Source organism: Oryctolagus cuniculus, chromosome 11 (assembly GCF_051225735.1).
Source record: "Oryctolagus cuniculus isolate XC-2025 breed Fujian yellow rabbit chromosome 11, ASM5122573v1, whole genome shotgun sequence".
NCBI classification, from domain to species: Eukaryota; Metazoa; Chordata; class Mammalia; order Lagomorpha; family Leporidae; genus Oryctolagus; species Oryctolagus cuniculus.
In genome coordinates, this window is record NC_142877.1 from 111,715,320 (window position 1) to 111,729,992 (window position 14,673).

General features: G+C 53.1%; 1 protein-coding gene across 5 annotated transcripts in view; it reads right to left on the minus strand.

Annotated features, from left to right (window-relative positions):
* LARGE1 (LARGE xylosyl- and glucuronyltransferase 1) overlaps nucleotides 1–14,673 on the minus strand; it is a 564,622-nt gene that overhangs the window by 502,693 nt on the left and 47,256 nt on the right. For 2 of the 5 annotated variants that reach the window (XM_002711417.6, XM_051846589.3), the window contains exon 1: nucleotides 9,182–9,408. The exons of the other annotated variants lie outside the window; for them this stretch is intronic. The gene's annotated coding sequence lies outside the window, so the exon portion shown is untranslated. Of the gene's footprint in view, nucleotides 1–9,181; nucleotides 9,409–14,673 lie in introns of those variants that run through there. 5 annotated transcript variants of the gene reach the window in all.

The following is a 14,673-nucleotide window of genomic DNA, read 5'->3' on the forward strand; positions in this document are numbered from 1 at the left end:
GATTCGTTCCAGGACCCCCAGGGACAGCAGAGCCACCGTGAGGCTCAAGTCCCTTAGAGAAAATGGTGCCAGTGCTTGCGTGGAGCCTGCCTTCTCCTGTGTACTTAAAATCGACTCTGGGCTACTTACAAACACAAATGCAATAGGAATGCTGTATGAATAGTTGTTATGCTGTGTGGTGAAGGGGATAATGACAGAAAGTCAGCTCGTGGTCAGTAGAGACACAATACTGTTTTCTGAGTATTTTTGATCCAAGGTGGGTTGAATCCACAGATGCAGAACCCAGGGATACACAGAGCTGACTGAGCTAGTTACGCCTGGGAGCCTGAAGGAGAAGGCAGTACGTCATTGAGAAGGCTTCCCAGGGGAGACGACCTCTGAACTTTGTCATGTACCAAACAGAGGACTGCAGGGAAGGGCATGACAGCCATCACTCAGCAGTCACCTGGAGACGACATAAAGCCTTGCATTGTTTACCTGGTGCCGTGAGTGCCCAGGCAGCATCACTAGGACCACAGGTAACAAAGGTGATGCCCAGCCACACACCTGCGTCCCAGGAGAGGCACTATGGGGACAGACAGGACTGGGTTCAAGCCACAGCTCCATGACGCCCCTGTGGGGGCCACCAAGATGCTGTAAAATAGAAGCCCTTTTTACAACTCTATTAATGAAGAGGGGTAGCCCATGGTCAAAATCGTTACTAGAAATAAAAGCAGCCAAAACAATGCTGATGATAAACATTACCCTTACAGCTACATATCACATTAAAGGTAACAGGTACCCTGTGCCAGGCTTTACCTGAATAATCTCCTTTAATCCCTATTAATCCTGCAAGATATTACTATTATCATCCTATTATCCTCACATAGATGAGAAAAGTAAGGCACAGGAGTGGATTATGTTGCTCAAGATCACGGGAGTGCATTCCAGAAAGCGGATCCCTCCACACAGGAAGCCTGGACAGGGTCTCTACTGTGCCCACCAAAGCCCACAACTGCACCAGGGCCCGGGGGGACACGGGCGGCACTGCTCTCAGAAGGGGGGCATTACATGTGGTAAAGTGTGGCAATGAGCGTGATGAAATGCCCCAAACCACACACAGACAAAACGAGCACACACGATAAAGACGGGAAGTAAAGAAACCGATCCAAGCTTCAGGTTCCCGGAGAAGCTACTCAGACAGGACGCTCTCGGCTCTGGAGCACACAGCATCCAGGCTTCCCTTTGCTGGCTTCAGAAACATCCGTCCACACGTGTGAGCACCTCCAGAGAGAGGGGCAATGTCCTGTTCACCATACACTATCACACCTAGACTCTGATGATAGATGGATGGACTAAAGGGCTGATTCTAGAAGCTGCACGACTGCCCCGAGACAGCAGTGGGCAGAGGAGTGTGCATTTAACAGGTCCAAGTACAGGAATAAGCTTTCTCCAGAGGCCTGCAGCCACACATTATCTCCCTATTCTTGGATCCGAGGTGCTCGTGCAGAGTCACTGCCTCTATGCGGATGGTGCCCCCGATGTGGTCTCATCCTCTGCACCTCTCCTCTCGCCCCTGTGTCTGCCTTGATCTTTAACCAGCTGTGCTCCTCACCAGGATTGCAGGGCGGTCCACAGCTACTGAAGCTGACCTGTCCGTGCCTCCACTGCTAGGCAGCACAACACCCCCTCTGCTCTGCCCCGCGTAACCCCAGGCATGACACAGAACCTACTCACACTCACCCACCCTGGAGGGGACAGCGCAGCTGGGAACAAGAAAACACCACCATCCCTACCACCTGTCCCCTCCAGCAAGACTGCAGGTCACTGCAGCTGGCCCTCACCTCCCTCCCACCCCAGCCGCAAAATATTCTCACCACCACGCTCAGAGGCAGGGTTTGTTTCATGTGCTTGTTTTCATTCAGAATGTGCTGGTGAGGAAAACTGCGTGTTTTTTTTTTTTCCCCAAAGTGAAACTGACACAATTTCACCCATGCGAACACCTGCTTTCCAGCCAACTGAGTCACCTGATGGAAACAGTGAGTTCTCAAGCCTGCATATGGACTGATCCCTTTACCAGAAAGTGTAGTGGGTAACACGGTGTCTGGGGCTGAAAAACCCTTGGAACAACCAGATCGCCTTTTTCATGGTGCTGTCCACTGCTGTATGGGTGGAAAACTGGGAGAAAAAGAGACACAGCTGAAAACTCTGGGGTCTCGCAGAGCCCTACCTGGAAAGGATACTCCCCACCCCTCCCCCAATACTGCTGCTTGCTGTAAAGAGGCACTTCCCCTCTGACCCTTGTTAATCCATTTGTGGATGTGAGCATTAACTCATTTATTTGAAAAATGCTCTGCATATAATAAACACTCAATTAATGTTGGCTGTTATCATTTAGTGATAGCATAGTAGGGAGTTGGGCTCTTCAGGGGGGTAGCACCAGCCACATGGGGCAATTTAAGTTTAAATTGCTTAAATGAGATGGGAAATTCAGCTCCTCAGGCACCACAGCCACATTTCAAGTACTCAACAGCTACCTGTGGCCAGCGGCTCCCCTACAGGTCAGTGCACTACAGAGCATCCCCTGCCTATTGACAAACAGCACTGGCATAGAGCTAAAGAGAAGGCTTCCAGCTCCAGGGTCTGTGTGACCCTGGACCAGTCCCTTCGCCTCTCTGTGCATTTCCTCATCTGTGAGATAAAGACCACAGGAGCTACTTCAGTGAGGTCATGGGGAGGATTCTCAGCTATGCAAGTGCTTGCAACAATGTTGACAATAACGGTGAGCTCACCAGATGGTTCCCTAAGGGAGCCACTGACACACCATGGTGCGGCTGGATGGCTGGAAAAGCACCTCCCACAGGGCCTAACACACAGCCGACACTTAACTCCACTCAGGAATTTATTTCAACAAACATTCACAGAGCACCTACTATGTGCTGGGCATTCTTCTAGGCACCAGAGACATGAAAACAAACAAACCTCTTTAAAAAAAAAAAAAATAAGAATTTATTTGAAAGTTACACAGAGAGAGGAGAGGCAGAGAGAGTCTTCCATCCGCTGGTTCACTCCCCAATTGGCCACAACGGCCGGAGCTGCACCAATCCAAAGCCAGGAGCCAGGAGCTTCTTCCGGGTCTCCCACGTGGGTGCAGGGGCCCAAGGACTTGGCCCATCTTCTACTGCTTTCCCAGGCCATAGCAGAGAGCTAGAAGGGAAGTGGAGCAGCCTAGACTCGAACCGGCGTCCATATAGGATGCCAGAGCTTCAAGCCAGGGAGTTAGCCCGCTGCACCACAGCAACAGCCCCACAAACAAACCTCTTATCCTCAGGGAGGCCATGGTCTCCATCAAGGAGGCTACTGCTGCTGATGGGAAAGGGAACAGCAACGCGTCCCTCCCTACCACATATTCATGACTCCCAGCAGTGAAAAAGAAATTCCAAACATAAAGCTGCCCACAGAGGCAGTGCCTAAGAAAAGGGCTCTTATGAATGAACACACAGATAAATGAATGAATGAATGGATGAACTAACGATGCAGTCGGGACGAGGCTGTGGGCTCTGGGTGGATCCAACGTTCATTACCCCGTGGTGGATGGATGTGGCTAACTCAGGGAGCCGTTGCCAGGAGACACTAATAAATGATCATAGAGCAGTCTGCAAACACTGTTCTGTGTGAGTGCTTAATCATCCTGCCCGGCAATCTTAAAACCCAAACGCCTGGGACAGAGATGGCCTTTGCGCACATGCCCTCTGGCTTCTATTCTGGGCTCTGCTCTGACTCACCCTGCCAGCTGAGGCTGCTCCCTCAGCCCAGGGACCAAACCGCCTTTCATTGGGCCTGGATAAACAGCTCCAGTCGGATGCATCCCACTGCCCAGAACACCCCCACCCATCCCTGAGGCTGGCCTGAGCAACTCCTCTTCTGCTGCTGTTCCCAGTAGGCGGCCAGGGGCACCACACCTCTGCGTGTTTCTACTGCTAATCACAAGCGCTCCTTTCGGTAGGTTTGCAGCTCCCCAGCACAGGCCAATGTCATGGGATGGGCTATGCTGAATCACTGGGTCTACTTCTTACCAGCAGGGACGGGCTCAGCAAGGTATTTCAAGTCCTCCAGTCCCAGCTCAATAAGTAAAAGCAGTGCATCACAAAACTGTCAGCGGGATTATGTGAAATAACTTGAATAACGGGCCCAAGTATTTGGAAAAGCTAGCTTATGTCTTACCTGGTATGATAAGATGGGTGGACAAGAAGAAAAGATGTTAAGTCCCACATGCTGTCACTATTGATATTGATCAGGGCCACCTGGTCTACCTGCTCTTCATTAAAAAGAGGAACTGCTAGGGTTTGAATACGGTTTGTCCTCTCTGAAATTCAATGTTGAGATGTGAAGAGGCAGGAGCAAGAAGGGGTGGTGAGGGGTTGGCTCTTAACAATGGATTAATCAATGAATGAATGAGTTAATGACTTATCTCAAGGGTGGCTCTGCTGTGCAAGGCATCGTGGCCAGGTCTCTTGTCGTGTGATGTCCTGTGTTGCCTCTCAGAACTCTGTCATGAAGAATGGACCACCAGGGGTAGGCACTGTGGAGCAGCAGGTTAAGCTGCTACATGGGATGTGGGTATCCTGTATCAAATCACAGTGTCGGTTCAAGTCCTGGCTGCTCTGTTTCCAACCCATCCAGCTTCCTGCAGATACATCCTCGGAGGCTTGGGCCCCTGCCACCCACATGGGAGACCTGGATAGAATTCCTGGCTCTGGCCTGGCCCTGCTCTGGTTATTGAAGGTATCTGTGGAGTAAACTAGTATATGGAAGATTGCTCACTCTCTCTCTCTCTCTCTCTCCCTCCCTCCCTCCCTTACAAATCTTTCCAGTAGATGAAAATAAGCAAAACATGGAAAGAAGAAACAAAAGGAATCAGATTCAGCCTCTCAACCTTGAACATCCACAACTATCATGCAACACAAACCGATTTTCTTTGTAACTTACTCAGTCACTGTGTTATTAGCAACAGAAAACAGGCTAGGACTGGGGCCAAACCCAACTGGTACTGCAGTCTCTTGCACTCCACCTTCCCAATCTTATCACAACCAAGGGGCTTATCAATCTGCTGAAAAGAACGCAAAGCAGATGGAAATGCAGACGGGGAATCCACACACCAGCGACCTCTTGCATGTGCAGAAGCCTCACTCCCAAAGAGTTAGGAGGGGATGCTCTCTCACTGCAGCTCTCACAATCTGTGGGTGCACTGAACCCCACCCTGTAATGTGGGGTGCTGTGCAGGCCACTCACCCTATGTAGGAATACCTGAGACATGGCAGTAGGTCAGTCATCAGTGGCTTAGATACGCATACCAAAATAGGCCACCAACTACTGATGTACAAACATTGTTCTTGAATATCATTCTTCCCGACACACAAGACTTGATGGTGTGCAAGTCTGTCCTCTGTCTACAGCTCTCTAATGATTCCTGCTGGGAGCTGGCCTGGCCAAGAGGTCAGGGCCAACGTGTGGTCCACGGCTTCCTGCCTCTCATCGCACCCAGCTCTCACCAAGGCCTCCTCATTTCTGTGGCCCACATGGCAGGTGCACAACAGAACTACAGGCCTTGTCTGCCCCTCATCCAGGTGGGCTCTTCCCAACAGATGCGGCTCAGAATACTGCATTAGATGCACTCCTTCAACCCCCCTTTCTAGGGGCGGGCTTACCCATCCCGGGGCCGGCTCATCACACAGATTTGACAAGGACTGTGGTTCACCAAACTAAACACAGACTGCGGGCACCCGAACTAATCTTGAAACAGAATGAGCGGCTACAAAGACTTCCAACGAAGCATAAAAGATGCGAGTTTACAGCAGGAGTGGCTGATTCCACAGGTAGGGACGTGGGAAAAAGGACCTTGAACTGGGCTCCAAAAATGTGCAGAATTTACCCAGGGAGAATGAGGGGGCAGGGCAGGGAGAACCCTGCATTCAAACTACTGCTCCCTTTATTTATTTGTTTGTTTGTTTGTTGATATGAAGGGACTGGAGTTCTTATATTTCATACATACAGTTTTATTTTTCTTTGAATTTCTGCAATGACATAATTTCAATCTACTTTATAATCCTAAATCAAGCTGCTCCTTGCTGATCAATGCTCATGGCTGCAGCCCCTCTCCCAGACCCGCGTTCCCCGTAGGGCAAGCCCCTTCAGCTCCCTCGGGATTCCTGCTGCTTTGTCTTGCTGTTGGCCACTCTGGGCTTGATCTGACCTCTTCGGTCTGTGCACCTTCCACATTCCCTGGGCCCTGACCCAAAACAGCACTCTCCGAGCTGGCATGAAGTACGGCAAGGCTAAAATTAGGACAGTTTCCATAGATATCTAGACTTCTCCTAGCAAATCTGTTTGGCTCTCAGGGCTGGCAGGGGAGAGGCGGGGGGGACATATTTTTTTCCATTCTGACTGCAAAGCGATCCAGGGGGTCTGGAAAATCCAAGCCTGCTCACATCTGGAGGCACCTGTGAGCCTTCCTGCGTCCTTGGGGAGGGAGAGGGGACCTGTGTCCGGTCTGAGCAGCAGCCCAGGCTGGGGTACTACAAAAGCCGAGTATCCCCCACCAGGCTACAGGGCAGCAAGCAGAAGAGGCAGGACAGCAATCCTGGAGGTGCCCAAGGGCCCAGGTCTACAGCACACACGTGGCCTTGCTTCGTCCTGGGAAGGTGGCCCCTACAGGAGGCGGCTCTCCTTCCCCATCTCCGAGACGAAGCAATGGAGTCTCAGCCATCTGTTAATAGAGAGGAAACTGCAGCTCAGAGATGCCTGGAGAATAGCCTGTGGCCCCCGTGAGGGGCAGCACGGTAACGACAAGGGAGCAAGGTCAGGCCCCGCTCAGGTCTGTCTGCCCTGTTTTGTGCTAAGCTCTGTGCTCAAAGCCTCTCCCCAAACAATGGGTAGATGCCCTAACCCCCAGTTTGTAACCTTATTTGGGAACAGGATCCCTGCTGATGTCACTTGGATGAGGTCACAGTGGAGCAGGGTGGGCCCTTAACCCAAAGTGACTGCCAGCCTTGTAAGACAGCCACATGGAGAGTCCAGACATGGAGGGGGAGGGAAGGGTGTACCACGTGACGACAGAGGCTCAGCGCGAGGCATCGACAAGCCAAGCAGAGCCCACGACTGCCTGCAGACACCCAGACGCCAGCAAGAGCCGAGGAGGACGCCCCTTCAGGCTTCAGAGGACATGTGGCCCTGCTGACGCTGGACTCCAGCCATAGGACATGCGACAACGGATGTCCACTGCCTGTAGTCACCCTGAATGTGGTATTTAGCTATGGCAGCCTCAGGAATCCAATACAGATCACAATGCTCCTGAAGACTCAGGCCTGACACAGGTGGATGTTAGAGGACCCCCGGAGCTTCCCTGACAGCAGATAACAGCATCAGAAAATACTTACACAGCACTATGTGTCACACAGTCGCTCAGTGAATCCCTGTGACAACCACATGAGACTGTCCCGCGAGACACAGAAAGGTTAAGTCATTTGTCTGAGGTCACACAGCTCATACATACATAGACACCCAGATTCAGGATTCACACCCAGACCCAGAACCTGTGCTCTTCCCCCCTGGAATCCCCCAAAGCTGGAAGGTAGTGTCTGTCAGACATGGATGGACCCCAGGTGCTGTGGTATCAACGCCTACATCCTCCGCCATGTTTTCAATGCTGAATCCCACCTGCCACCATAATGCGCCACACTCAGGGGCACCTTAGGGGCGTCATCCAACACACAAATTAATTAAACGGGCAGCAGCTTCCGCATTTATGTGCATTTGAAAGACTGACTCAGGTCCGACAGGGCGACAGGAATCAGGGAAGAAATCAGCAGCATGTCCAGAGTAGCAGGGAAGCAGCGTGAAACAAAGCTCCAGTCTCACAGAGCGCTGAAGTCCTAGGTCATCTCTGAACATCTAATGAGCACCTAGCCTGTGGCGGCAGTGCGTGGGGGAGGGGAGCCCACAAGACACAGCCTCAGCCCAGGAGGCACGCAGTCAGGACACAGATAAGGCCAATTTACCCAGTATCCTGGTAAGTACCAGGAGCGACGTCCAAGCACAGGTGCTGCTGGGGGGAGAGGACGGGAGCCACATCTGCCCAGGTAAACAGCGGGTGGCTGTGCAGCATGCAGTGTAGAACTTCACTTCGAGATTATCTGAATGCTAATTTAAACCTCTCCCTTCTCCCCTCTCCCCTCTCCCCTCTCACTCCCTCTAGACAGATTTGTTCACTGCATGAACCACACCCTGTGACCTAATTACTAATCCATACTGAAGACACCCGAGTAAACGGATACCTTCCAAAAGGAAACCTTTAAGGCCAGATCCTGGAAGAACTAAAGTTAACACATAACCTGTAACGGTTATCCAGGTTTAATTCAGCTAAGCTACCACAGTGCCAAGATGTCAGTTCTACATGTAACTCAACAAATGGAAGTAACAGAGCACTGGGGTACGGGCAAGCAGGGCTGCGGTGGGTGAGAGGGGGCCAGAGAGGAAGACACTTCCAGAAAAGGAGGCACCCGTCCCCCACCTTTCAGGCAGCCACTCACCCAGAGGGGGTCACCCCACAGACAGCAAACTGGCTGGACCATCAGGCAGCCGTGTGGCTCTGCCTCCACCACTTACTCTCTGAAATGGGCACGTTAGTGACTGTCCTACGGAGTCACTCTCAGATCAAGGCTACTAGAAGTGCTCAGAACCTCACCAGGCACAGAGCACACACCCAGTAAATGCTGTCCACAACTATTATTAATACAGTCTTCACCGCCAAAGAATTTAACACAGTGCCTGGGATGGCAAGCAGCAGCTCTGCTCTCCTCCTCTTCCTCCTCTTCCTCCTCTTCCTCCTCCTCCTCCTCCATCATCATCATCATCATCGCCTAGCACCAGGAGCAGCAAGCACACAGGTTGTGAGCAAGTCACTTAGGCCCTTGAACCTGACCTGAGTGTCCACATCTACAAAGTACATTCTCACGGAACTTAAGGACATGAAGCACAGGGCACCAGGAGGCTGGCCCCAGCTCAGCCTGGAGCCGGCACGCAGGCTGAGCTGGGAACAGGGGAGACTTGGGGACATGGTCAGGAGCCACACAGAACTGTCTTAGGCAGGAAAACCAACAGCTTGCAAAGTGGATCCTTTTAACAGCAAACAAAGCCCACTCACCTCTGCCCTAGGCAACAGGGAGGCCTCTGGGGGAGGGCGGGGGCTTGGCCGCCTCTCCTGGCTGCTCTGAGATGATCGTGGTAGGAGCACACAGCCTGACTCCTGAAGGCCTTGACTTCTCGTCTGGCTTTATGAGTTCTGCCCTTGGATTGGGCGTGTGTATTCTTTTTTTAACCCCCTGGCACGAGCAGCCCAGGGGGAGGCACGCCTTGATGAGTGCGAGCCGTTCCCGGACCAGCGAGCCACGCTGTGCAGGTTATTTGTGTAACCCGCTCTGAACAGCGTCAGGGCACGCCCCACTCCCGCCTGAAGGCACTGAAAGCCAGGGTGCTTTGTGGGCACCCACCCGGGGAACTCGGAGCTAGGAGGGCCAGGCACAGTGGGCCTGAGGCCAGGGTCCTGACCCACAGCAGATGCCGTCCCCAGTAGATGCTCCGTCTCCCAGATTGGAGGGAGACGGAGCACCAAGCGCCACCTGCTTGGCTGTACCGGAGGTGGCAGGGATGGCATCTGCTGTGGGTCAGGACTCTATAAAACCAGGAGGCACTGGACCAGGAGCCAGGGACCTGCCACTGGCCAGCTGTGTGACTGACAGCGGACCTCCATCTGCCTGGTGGCGACACTCTCGGGTGAATCAATTCTGGCACCAGTAACTGATGCCTCATCACATTCACGGGCATCCGTCACCCTCCTACAGCCTGCTGTCCCCATCTCACACCCCTGCTCCTTTCCTCCTCCCCCCTCTCTCCTCCTCCCCACCGGGCCCGAGCTCTGCCTCCCACACTGGTCCTGCCGCACAAAAGGCCAAGTGCCAGTCACCGATTCACCTTCCCCTGCCTCTGCTCCACCCCAGCCACTCCCCTCCCACTCCTGACGTCTTCTCCCCTCCAGACCTCACTGTATTTTTATCCCTGTCTCCTTCCTCCTCACCACCCCCACCCCAACCCCCCAAACCTGGTCCTCCTATTTGCCTGCCTCCCCTGAGTGAACTTACGTAAGAAACTGTTGCCTGCTATTTCCAGTCTGCGCTGTGCCATCCTAACTTTGTCAGACTGGAAGCCTCCCCTCTCCTGGAGGGCTTAGCCCATCACAGCCCGTGTGGACCTGAGGGCTGGCCAGAGGAGAGGCGGAAGGTTAAAGGGACCAGGGCGCTGGGCCAGGGCAGACGAAGATCGGACAGGGGGTCTTGTGTCTGCTCCACGCCTCTGCTGCCCAGGGCCCTCTCAAGTCATGCCTCTCCTCTTTCAGAAGCAAAAACTCCCTCCCCTACGCTGCAAAGGGCAGGACCTAAACACTAAGGCAATGTAAACGGGCAGCTGAAATGGAGCAATTCACTCAACACACATTAGCCATGCTTATTACTTTTAATGGATTATAAAATAAATGGTGTTTGTCCTATTTTTACTGGAAGGTTTTTTTGGGGGGGGAGATAGTTGTCTTTTCCAAAGGCAGGAGCCAGGTGCTTCTCCTGGTCTCCCATGGGGTGCAGGGCCCAAGCACTTGGGCCATCCTCCACTGCACTCCCTGGCCACAGCAGAGAGCTGGCCTGGAAGAGGGGCAACCGGGACAGAATCTGGCGCCCCGACCGGGACTAGAACCCGGTGTGCCGGCGCCGCAAGGCAGAGATTAGCCTAGTGAGCCGGGGCGCCGGCTGATAGTTGTCTTTTCAATTTTTGTTTATTTGAAAGGCAGACAGAGAGGAAGATCTCTTACCTACTGGCTCACCTCCCAAATGCCCACAACAGCTGGGGCTGAGCCAGGAGCCTAGAATTCAATCTGGGTCGCCCACATGGGTATCAGTGACCCAAGTACTTGAGCCATCACCTGCTACCTCCAAGGGTGCATGGGAATAGGAAGTTGGAATCCAAAATTATATTTGGGACTCAAACCCAGGCACTCCAGGTATGGAGTGCTACTGTCCCAAGTAGACCTTAAGGGCCACATCAAACACCTGCCCCTTAAAAATAAATGTAACCTACAGTGATAAATCCTGGGCAAGCCACTGACGGTTTTACCTGCCATTCCCTGCAAAGCCTGTCTCTGGCTCAAATCCCTCCTCACTACCTATTGGCTATGCCCACTGCATGCCAGGAACTCAGCCTGCCTAGGCCTGTTTCCTCCTCTAGAAATAATTAACTGCCAGGATGCTCAGAACACTCTAACCAAGTCCACGTGCCTGTTGACTGGGCCTTCAACAAGTCAGCCAGTATCCCAAGTGCTTTACACGGAGTAGGAAACTCACACATGGACCCCAGGAGGGAGGGGCTGCTGCCATCCCCATTTCACCGAGGGGCAGAGGGGTCAAGGAACTTGGTCAGGGTCACAGAGAAGATGCAGGACCCGCCCCCAGGCAGTGCGGCTCCAAATAACCCTATAAATTCCACGGCCCATGAGTGGCCAGCAAGGAGGAAGCTGCCCAACAGCACACTCGCTAGGATTCTTCTAACACTGGCGATGCTTTTGCCAGATCCGTGGTCTCTGGAAGGGCGGCTGTGTTTTCCCTGTTTGAGTCCTAGGGGCAGGGAGCCTAGTGACACTGCCCACCACCCACCCCTTGTCATTCTGGAGACAAGACCAGGCGGGAGCAAGTGCCTGCCTGGAGCTTTATGGCTCAAGCTGCAGTCTCTCGACCGAAGAGGCTAGGAGGCACCTCCACTCCAGAATCCTTGGCAAAGCTCTCTGTGGCCAGGGCCAACTGCAGAATGACAGCCGCCACCTGTCCCTCCTGACTGGGGAACTGTGGGGGCAGAGGGCCGTGGAGGCATGCTGCCTCCAACCACTGCAAGGGGAGTGGCTGCCCTCACCAGCGGCCTCGCTTGCTGCGCCCTGGGCATTGGCCGGAGCTCAAAGTCAAGGCAATTCACAGGCAGCAGCCCCAGCCACGCCCCCTGGGCCTCGAAACCGGGGAATTTAGCTCCACACCTGGCAGCAGAGTATTTCCACTTTCGTACGAGTGGGCTCTCTGCCTGGCCACCACCTGACAGCGTGTAGCAGCCTCCAGCAAGGTGGGCAGCACGCGGCAATGAGGAACTCACCTGCCCCACACTCTGAAGGCAGCCCCCCCAGGACGCCCCCCATCACCTCCAGGTGCAATGCAGACTTTAGCCTGCACCTGGGCTCTGCAACTCAATGGCTGGGTCCCTCCCTCCACAGAGCCACAGCAGACACTCCCAGCTGCTGTTCTGACCAAAGATCCCAACCTAAACACCCTGATCTTGAGATTTAAGAAAAAAAAAAAGAGAGAGAGAGAGAGAGAGAGAGAGAGAGAGAGAAGAAGGTGCAAGTGACAGCAGCACAGGTTTCGGAGCACCACAGCTCCAGATCTGTTCTCTGGCCACGAGACCTGAGCCTCAGTTTCTTTTTTTTTTTTTTTTTTTTAAGGTTTATTTGAAATTCAAAGTTACACAGAGAGAGTAGAGGCGGCAGAGAGAGAGAGAGGTCTTCCATCCGATGGTTCACTCCCCAGATGGCCGCAATGGCCAGAGCTACACCAACCTGAAGCCAGGAGCTTCTTCTGGGTTTGCCACGTGGGTGCAGGGGACCAAGGACTTGGGCCATCTTCCACTGCTTTCCCAGGCCATAGCAGAGAGCTGGATCGGAAGAGGAGCAGCCGGGACTTGAACCAGTGCCCATATGGAATGCCAGTGCTACAGGCGGAGGATTAATCTACTGTGCCATGGCGCCGGCCCCATTCTCTCTCTGTTTACTTTCATCTTTAATATTTGTGTATTATCTACTTATATGGGATGCTGGCACTGCAGGCAGTGGCTTTACCCGCTATGCCACAGCGCCGGCCCCAAGCCAAAGTTTCTTATCCGGGCCATGGACATGGGAACCAGTGTACTGAGAACTTGAGACAATCAGAGATGCAGGACTGAATCAGACCAGACCCCACATCAGTCCCCGTAACAACTCCAACCACAAGGGTCTGTTTGAGAGTGTGGGTTTTCAAAAGCAACCAACAGAGCCAGAAGTGAGGGAAACAGGTACCCGTGGGATGGCCAAGGGGGTGGTGAAGGGGCCTCTGGGGGTGATGCTAAGGGAGAATTTCTTGACCTGGGATCTGGCTGAACAGCTGTGCTGCCTTAGTGAGATCCATGCAGCTGCACCCTGACATTGAGTGCACAAGGCTGCTGGGGCACATACAATACGCTTTTTAATACAAAACTTATTGGGGAAAAAACACACGAGAAAAAATCTGGTGTGGGACATACAGACTGGCCTTTGTGACTGTCCTCTCAGATCAAGAGCTCTGGCTGCAAACTCGCAGGTCATCTGGTCACGCCGGCCTGCTTAGCCCAGGGCTGGATTTCCAAGACCACTGTGGACCAGTGTTGTGGGTCTACAGGTTCCTCGGCAGACACATGGGGCATGGGGATCCCAGGGCGGTGCTGCTGACTTCACAGACTTTTACTGAGCATGCACTGTGTGGCAGCCGTGGACCTAGATGTGAGCACCACCAAGAAAGGCCCTTTGTCTCAAAAGCTGATTCTGCCGGCCTGGGGAGAAGGGACTAAAGATCACTTCCTGCACCGCCACTGTGTGAAGAAATGGTGCCTGGGGTGGCACGTCCACCGTGTAATCTAATTTCAACAACATTCCAAGATTCAGGCCAGGGACCAGCTCTGTGGCACAGCCTGCGACAGTTCAAGTCCTGGCTGCCCCACTTCCGATCCAGCTCCCTACTAAGGCACCTGAGAAATCAGGAGACGATGGCCCAAGTGCTTGGGCCCCCATCATCCACATGGGAGACCAGGATGGAGTTTCTGGCTCCTGGCTTCGGCCTGGTCCGATCCCAGCCTTTGCAGCCATTTGGGGATGAAAGATGGATCTCTCTCTAAGTCACTCTGTTGTTCAAATAAAATCAATCTTTAAAATAAAAAAACCTAGGCCAGTTCAGATGCTCCTTGGGCCTTCCCACCCAAGCCTTCTACTGCAAACTACCCAGCCCACCAGCTGGAAGGGCAAAGACTCCTCTGAGATTCTGTTTCCCAGGAGCAAAGCAAGGCTGCAGGCACAGATGACCTTGGTTCCAACCTAAGCTGAGCAGCCTTGGGCAGGTTTCTTAACTTCTCTGTGTCTCAGTTTCCCCGTTTTCAAAATGAGAGACGTAATCCTTCCCAGGGTCTGATGGGATCCCATAGAGCAATCCAGGCAAATGCTCAGAATAGCATAGCACCTGACACACAGTAAGTGCTGGGTACACGTTAGCTGCTGCCATGTTCAGGATTTCTATGAACTCCTAGCCAGTCGCCTCTCTCTGTGTGTGTCCTTCTCGGAAATGCATCCTGGTCTTCATTTTCTACAACATCCATGAAGGAAGCATCCGCTGTAGTCTCCACCGGGGTTTTAGCCTCCCATCCCATTAAGAACAGACAAGAGAAGGGGGGAGGGAAAGAGCGAGGGAGAGAGGAGGAAGAGAGGCCTTGTACAGCTCCTTCCTGACTCCAGCTCTACCAGGACTTAGGCACCTGGGGGCCCTGGGGACACAG